An 8199-nucleotide genomic window follows, 5' to 3' on the forward strand; every position below is an offset into this window, starting at 1 on the left:
GGTCACACAACTGGGTTGTTGCTGACTCATACTCATTTGTTCATGTTCAACTATTAGAATATTTTTGGTAGCTAATGGTAAACACAGAAGAGGTTTGAGTGAATGGGTGAGCATTAGCTACTCTACTGCAGCCTCAGGACAAGGTTACAAGGAAAGCAATTCTCAAACCACATTCTGTCGCCTTGCCTGAAAGTTTCACTCAAAAACACACACAACAATGCCAACATAGGATGACAAGATCGTTACCATTATAACCAGCATCAGGCAATAAGAAATCCTCCTAAACCAATAGCTGGGCAAAGGCCCACTTAGGGTTCAATTCTTGGGCTCCATCCCTAAGGGTACAGAGCTATAGATGTCACTAGGTTCTTCTATCTGGTTTATATAAGAGTAGGGAGTATTGCTAAAATATTTGGGCAGATCCACATATCTTGAATTCATGTGATTTCGCCATGAGAGGTCATTCATCATGCTAATTAACAAGACATTCATTTCACCAATAATACCTCTTTGTGACATTTGCTATGGTCATTAGCAAAATGTGGGCAATCTCAATAGCAGAAATGGATATAGTAACAGCCTCTGGAGAGTGGCCCCTCTGCTGAGAATGCCCACAGACCAACCCTGGGGTGTGCATGCTTGATTCACATCTGGGTTTTTGTTTAACCTAACTTTGAAGCACACAGTGTCACTCTATAATTGGTGAGGAATTTTAACGTAAATCTCAGACATTATAACAAACTGCTTCGTGGTGAAATAAGAATTTGAACCCAGGTCTTCTGACTTTCATTCCAAACTCTTTCCCAAAGGGCCACCTGCCTCTCTTCTAATAAAAGAAATCAGAAGGTTTGCTAAACATATGCTAGAAAAGATGTCTCTACGGAAAATTCTGTCTTGCCCACAAGGTATTTTGCCTTCTGGCTTGTCCGAATGGACCTGTGGGATGTAGTGAGATGGACCCATAAGAGGCACTGAAGAAACTTGTCAAGTTCAATTGTACTGAAAACCCTGCTGGTTCCCAAGGAGTCTGGGAAATGTCTGTAGGGCACTGATTTAGGTTTAGAACTGTTTGTTTTGAAACCTTCTCTAAGATTTTGCATAATCCTGTGATTCTCCCCCTTGGCTGCATGTTAGATCGTGCGAGTAGGTTGTAAAAACTCTCAGTGCCTGGATCTATACTAAAGCAATTAGATCAGAACCTCTGGTGTTGGGGTCCAGGCATTAGTATTTTTTAAAGGTTTTTGGATGATTTGAATGTGCAGATAGGGTTGAGACCCAATTGTCTAACTCGGTGCTTCTCAAACTGTGATGTGCAAGCTACCTGGGGATCTTGTTGGTATGCGGATGCTGAGATTCTGCACTTCGAAGAACCCCGCAGGTGATGATGATGCTGATGTACCATGGGACATACTTTAAGTGGCAAGGGAATAATCTCTTACCCCCTAAAGTTTTTTGAGAGCAAAACCACTAAACCAAAATCTGAGATGGGCCAAAATAATCCAACTCAACCCCGTAATTTATCCTACAGGGGAATGTATGGAATACAGCTTCAATAAGACTATAAAGCAAATAAACTGATTAAACACCTAAACTTGTAAAAACTGAACTTTGATTTCCCATAGACTTGCCTTAAATGCTTAGAATATCTTCCAAATCACAAAAATAGCATGGCTGTAGTTACCAAAGCTAACCATCTAATGTACCAAAAAAAAAGAGTCATGTCTGCATTTCCTATTTATTATGACCTTCATAATTATTGATTGTCTTTGATCTCACTGCCTCTGTAGTTAGCCTGTGAGAGCGTGATACCTGTGTTTGCTGTTCTTTTCACAGCTCTAGTTTAAGCCAATTCATTGCAGGATCCAGGGAGAGCTTGGAGGAAGCTGCGTCACAAAGAGCCAGCGGGTCTGCAAACAGCGTAGAAGGCTGGCGAGGAAAGGGCCATCTTTCAATGTAAACAAAGGAGCAGGCGGGGGCTCATTGAGTGGCCTTTTTGCTACACCTGCATAAGCAGATAGTGACTGACATCAGCCGCAGCAGCCTGAATCTGAACGACTAGCAAGAGAATTTTGCAAACTCAGAAAGAAAGGAAAACCCAAGCCACTACCCACAGAGCCCAAGGTGCGTGCCTGTGAATTATGTTATCAGCTGCACAGCAGGACTGCAGAAAGCACTAACTATGAACAATATATAAATTACAGGGGTCATTCAATGAGCAGATCAAGTGCAATTAAAATGCAAAAGACTTTTCACCTGACTCAGAAAAAATTTTTTTGCAACACTAGTGTGCTTCAAACTGTCCAGTAGAGCAGGGGTCGGAGGAGGGGAAGAAGTTGGGGGGGATCTGATTACTGGACTCAAAAAGGCTAACGTGCAATTTGTGTTCTTTTTATGTAGATTAAATGCATTGACTGCAGCTTGTACCACTTAGATACGCAGCAGGGAGTCAAAAGCTTGGGTATCAGTCAACCACAGCCAGCAGCTAAAGCACAGGGCCAAATCTGTTATTGTGCCTTAGATGAGACACTTAATCTAATCTAATGGGAGCAAGCCCCCCTGGACAAATAAAAGGACATTACCAGCAGCAATGGCAGCTGTAACGTTAAGAAGAAGCACCAAATATTTTTTGTGATAACATAATTAATGACTTCTCCAGCCTCCTGTTTGCTCTTTAAAAATCCTGCCTTCCAGCTCACGGTGCCTTGTCTCACATCCCATGGAGAGTCTCAGGATGTAAATAACAGGAGGCAGCAATCTGCCTCTCAGCCTCTTCACAGCCACGTGTCCTAGGTATACCACAATCAGGAAAAAAATGTGTTTTTTTCTCCCTGGAGTCATATCTACCCCTTCAAGTAGCGTGAAAACATCACTGAGTTTTGATGAATTTGCCTTATTAAAGCAAACCAGAGAGAGGCAACGGGTAGGAAGAAATAAGATGGTAAAACTCAGGACTCCTGGGACAGGTACTGTAGACATCTAAGACACGATGAAATTAGAGACAAGGATCACAGAAGAGACCAACAGAATGCTGAAAATGAGTTAATCCTGGAGGACGTGAATCCAATCTCCTCTAATTCAGGAATTGCTTCTAGTGTTCCTGTTGGGTAGGATCTTACTTACAGGAAAATGAAATCCTTTCTAGAAGCAATCCTTCCAGAATGTATTCCCTTCAGTTCCCAAGTCACCAAATAATCCTTTAGTAAGTGCTTCTCAGACCTTAAAGTGTATATGTTTCCCCAGGGGATCTTGTTAAAAATACAGATTCTGCTTCAGTATACCTGAGGTAGGGCATGAGATGCTACACTTTCAGCAAGCTCCCAGGTGATGCCAATGCTGCTGGTCCATGAACCACACTTTGAATAAAGACGCTTTCGTTATTGGACCATACCCTAAATCAAGCCTAAACTTGTTAGCTCACTTGAGTCAGGTGCTAAGAAGGCCGAGAGTTCTAGATTTACCCTCACATGGTTCATTATCCTTCATGATCATGGCCTTATCCCTCATCAACCATCTCATGCATGGTCTGTGGCCACCAGTCCAAAAAGCAAAAGCAGGTAGGGCTTTCCAGCACGATAGACAGTCTATTATTGCAGAAGCTTCTCTGAATGACAGAAAGATAATCATTCTGCCAAATGTACTAGCTGTCTATTGCTGTGTAAGAAACCATCCTAAAACCTAGTGGCTTAAAACAATGAAAACTCATTATCTTCCAAAACTTCTGTGGATCAGGAATTCAAGAGCAGCTTGGCCAGATGGTTCTGGCTTGGGATCACTCATAAGAATACAGTCAGATGGTGGCTGAGGCTCCAGTCATCCACAGGCTTGACTGGGGCTGGCCAGTCTGCTTCTAAGGTGGCAAACTGGTGCTGACTATTGGTGGGAGACTTCAGATCCTTTCCATGTGGGTCTCTCTACAGGGTTGCTTGAATGTCCTCATGATGACTTCTCCGAAAGCAAGGAATTTAAGACATCAAGGCAGAAGTCCCAACACTCTTTGTGGCCTACCCTCACTAGTCACACAACTGACACTTCTACCATATTCTATTGGTCACACAGACCAGCCATGAATTCATTGTGGAAGGAGACTACACAAGGGTATGAATATCAAAAGGCAAGGCTTATTGTTGACCACCTTGGAGGCTGGCGACCACACCAAGTAAACCAAGACTCCTTATTTCCTCTGCAAGACACATAGACTGAGGTCCATGTCCCCCTGAGTGCTCAGAGCCACACTCCTACAGCATACACTTCTGCTCCCACTTACCAAGAGTTGATTGTGTTTGCTTCCAAACCTGTTTATGACAATTGTTCCAGTTGTACTACTTCTTAAAATTAAGTAACTTATACATGTGAATTGATGAAATATGAATGCAAAAGGAGTTGTTTCTATGAGAACAAAGTTGAAATTTTTAGAAAGATGTAACAGTAGCAGGTAGTTTAAAATGCTGTTGAATTATGTGTATGCCAAACAATTGTAAAAGATTGAAAAATCATTTAAAAATTGGGAGGATTATACACTGAACTTGCTTCACAAGTGCCTTAAATTCTTGCTCCACTTTCAAAACTAGATCTCATACACAATGAGATTTAGGTGCAGCTCATGAGAGAAGGAAAGCCTGCAACTTCCATCAGCAGATTTATATTCAAAGAAAATGACTTGGCTGTATATCAAAAACTTAGTGAATGAATGTATATTTACACGATTTAAGTTATATAAAATATTTATGATTGTATGTATCATTTTTCCAATGATTCCCTGTTTTAACTATCTTATTTTTCAATTAACCAACTAAATTCTGGTTCAGATGGATGGGTATGAAGCATGTATTCTAAAAGGGAAATTGCTTCTGAAACTAGCACTTTGGTTTAGAAGTAGGAGGAAGGGAAGGATAGAGCTAGAGAGAAGGAGGGGCTCGACCAAACATCTGGTTCTAGAAAGCTCTGAGACTGGAAGACAACTTGTCTGCAATCTCACTTACTGGCTACCAACAAGGTGGAGCCACAGCTGCCCTATTATACACATGTGTGACGCTTCATAATGTCTTTTTGTGGCTTCTTTTCCCTCTCAAGGCTGTCCTTGCTATTTATTGTTATCTGATTTTACTTGCGTGCCATGGTTAGCATGAGACATAGCTTTCTGCCCACCAAAAGTTTATGCTCTCCTTTCGGTGTTGTAGAGTTGTTGCTAGGAAATGGCTACCCAGACCAGGGACACATTCTCCAGCCCTGTTTCCATCCAGATGTGGCCCTGTAATCAGTTCTCAGCAATGAAATTTGACTGGAAGTGAGAGACAGTACTTCTGGGCTGGGATTTTCAAGAAGTATATGTACCTTATCCATGGTCTTTCTTCTCCTGCTGGCTGTGGGTACAGGACTGAGGCTCTGGGGGATGGCAGAGCTACAAGGTGGAAGAAGCCCGAATCCCTGAATCATTCGTTTGCTCTGGGAAAGTCACTCAATTGTCAACCAGGAACACCACAACGGACTGTTATGCATCAAGACACTTAAATTTGAAGAGCTATTTGTTACAGCAGCTAGTGTTGTGTCACTTCAGCTAACATTGGGGCTGTTCACCCTGAGATCCACCTGCTTCATTGTTCTGCCCCTTCTCTTCCTCCCACCCTAGCCTCTTCTGTCTCATTGGGATTATTTTTCTTTGGTGTGAGCTGCAGATTCTTAACCTGAGGGGTCTACACAACTGTATGCAAAATGTTGTCTATAGGTGCATTCTTCCAGGAGGAGGGTCCACTGCTTTTGTGAACTTTTCATCTGGGCCTTTGAGCCTTTAAATTGTTATGAAGAGCTGCTCTAAGAGGTTCACTTTCAGTGACATATTCCTAATTTAATGACCTTAATGCTATGATTTACAGATCTGAGTATCTGCAGGTAATTCATGGATGCAGATTAAAGGGAAAGCAAAGGTAAAGAGCTCATGCTGGATAGTGAATGCAGATGTAGAAGCAAATCATGGAATGAAGAGAATCAAATCAGTAGACGGAGGAAGCTAAATGAAAGCCCTTTCTGGGATTTATTAAGTAGCTGCCTTTCTCCTGTTGCAATAAGTACAGTCCCAAAGCATCTCCTGGTGAACTCAAAGAGCTACTACGTTCCTTTCCAAAAGCCTAATTGATGGCCAAGGACTAAGGAGATCCTGTTTCTGTATATTCTGAGAAGCAATTCTTCTCTAGCTCGACTCATACTTCCTGAGAAGTTTATGTCCAGCAAAACTGTGTTAATGCCAGGGAAGTTTAAAAAAATTGGCCTGTGGGAACTGCAAAGGACTGGAAATATGAAACAGTGTCCCAAGCCTGTCCCAATGCCTGTCCCAAGCATTGAAAATTACTGGGTGGAACTAAGGGTCTCCAGAGAGTTTACCATTCATACGAAGGTGTCTATAGTCTCCTCTTCAAAGGCTGGGAATGACCTGAATTCTAAGCCAGGGGTTGACTATAGAGCTTACCATTCTGCTTGGTGTCTTTTAACAGAGCAGATGCAGATAAATCACCTTTATCTTGAAAGACTGTTGGAGGACTAGGGAGCCATCACAGAAAGTCCCCTTTCCCCAAGAAGCAAGCATGCAGGTAGGAGGTAGAAACATTTATCCAGAGTAAGGGACTGTTAAACTTTCAGGATCCCCTTACCCGTGTTTTTAACTAGGGCCTACTGATATCTTCTCTCGTTGCCCAGTTTATAGACAAGGCTTCATATCCTCTGTTCTTTGGACATTTTGGACCTTATTTTGAATCATCTGGGAGTCTGGTCTAAAATGTATATTCCTTAGTCCCACTCCAGACCTCCTGAGCCAGCATCTCGGGAGTATAGCCTTTTAAAACTCCCTTTTAAACACATGCCCCAGGTGACGCTAAGTCTCACTGGTTTGCCCAGCACCGGTCCAAGGTCTCTGAGGAATGGCAGTTCTGGAATGTCCTAGGCTGTGGCATGGCACTGTTCTCTGGGGTCTGAGGTAGGCTGGCTGACACGTCTGGCTGCATCAGCTAGCAGACATCTGGCTTCTCTGTGGTATCTGTGTATTTGTTCAAAGTGGCTTTGGAGGCTGCAGATCTGGCAAGCTGCAGACATGGTCTCTGTTCCACAGGATGGGGTTTGTTGAAGTTGTTAAGATTAAGACCTACTTCAAGAGATACCAAGTGAAATTTACAAGATGAGAGGGTAAAACTGATTAATTACTACACTGGGAAATGCTTGGTAATCCAAGATAAAAATAAGGACAACACACCCAAATACAGGATGAGTTCATGTAACCAACACAGATATCATTTGTCAGATCGCTTACGCTCACACAGAAGGGAATATGACAGTCTGCGCTGCTAATGCACATGAACTCCCAAAGTACGGTGTGAAGGTTGACCTGACAAATTATGCTGCAGGATACTGTACTGGCCTGCCGCTGGCCCAAAGGCTTCTCAGTCAGTTTGGCATGGACAAAATCTTTGAAGGCCAAGTGGAGGTGACTGGAGATAACCACAACATGGAAAGCATTGATGGTCAATCAGGTAGGTGCCTTTACCTGCCATTTGGATGCAGGACTTGCTAGATCTACTACTGGAAACAAAGTCTGGGGGACCCTGAAGGGCGCTGTGGATGGAGGCTTGTCTATCCCTCACAGTACCAAATGATCCCCTGGTTATGATTCAGAAAGCAAGGAATTCAACGCAGAAATACACCAGAAGCACATCATGAGTCAGAATGTTGCAGATGATATGCATAATCTAACTGAAGAAATTGAAGATGCTTACAAGAAACAATTCTCTCACTACATAAAGAACAACATTAACTCTAGACATGGTGGAGGATATGTATAAGAAAGCTCATGCTGCTTTATAAGAGAATCCAGTCTATAAGAAGAAGCCTAAGAAAGAAGTTAAAAAGAAGAAGAGGAACCATTTCCAAATGTCTCTTGCCCCGAAGAAAGATAGGGTAGCTCAGAAGAAGGCAAGCTTCCTTGAGCTAAGGAACGGGCTGCTGAGAGCTAATAGAGCAAACCACAATATTCTATGAAGACTTTTAAGATAAAGACAGTGATAAACTTATTGACCAAGCAGCCCCAAAAAAAGTGGCTTTGGAGGAAGGAAATTATGGGGATACTCCTGCCTCTGAGCCATGCCACGGAATGGTACTACCCTACCATCCACCCTCAACGAGCTAGAAAATATGCCAAAGCCCAAGTGATCATCTGAT

The 8199-nt window shown here is 42.6% G+C and overlaps 1 pseudogene; it reads left to right on the top strand.

Annotated features, from left to right (window-relative positions):
* Positions 1 to 7097: 7097 nt before the first annotated feature.
* On the top strand, positions 7098 to 7994 carry LOC102541190 (large ribosomal subunit protein uL18-like; annotated as a pseudogene).
* The last annotated feature ends 205 nt before the right edge of the window (positions 7995 to 8199 follow it).

The sequence above is a fragment of the Vicugna pacos genome, chromosome X, assembly GCF_048564905.1.
Source record: "Vicugna pacos chromosome X, VicPac4, whole genome shotgun sequence".
Classification (NCBI taxonomy): domain Eukaryota; kingdom Metazoa; phylum Chordata; class Mammalia; order Artiodactyla; family Camelidae; genus Vicugna; species Vicugna pacos.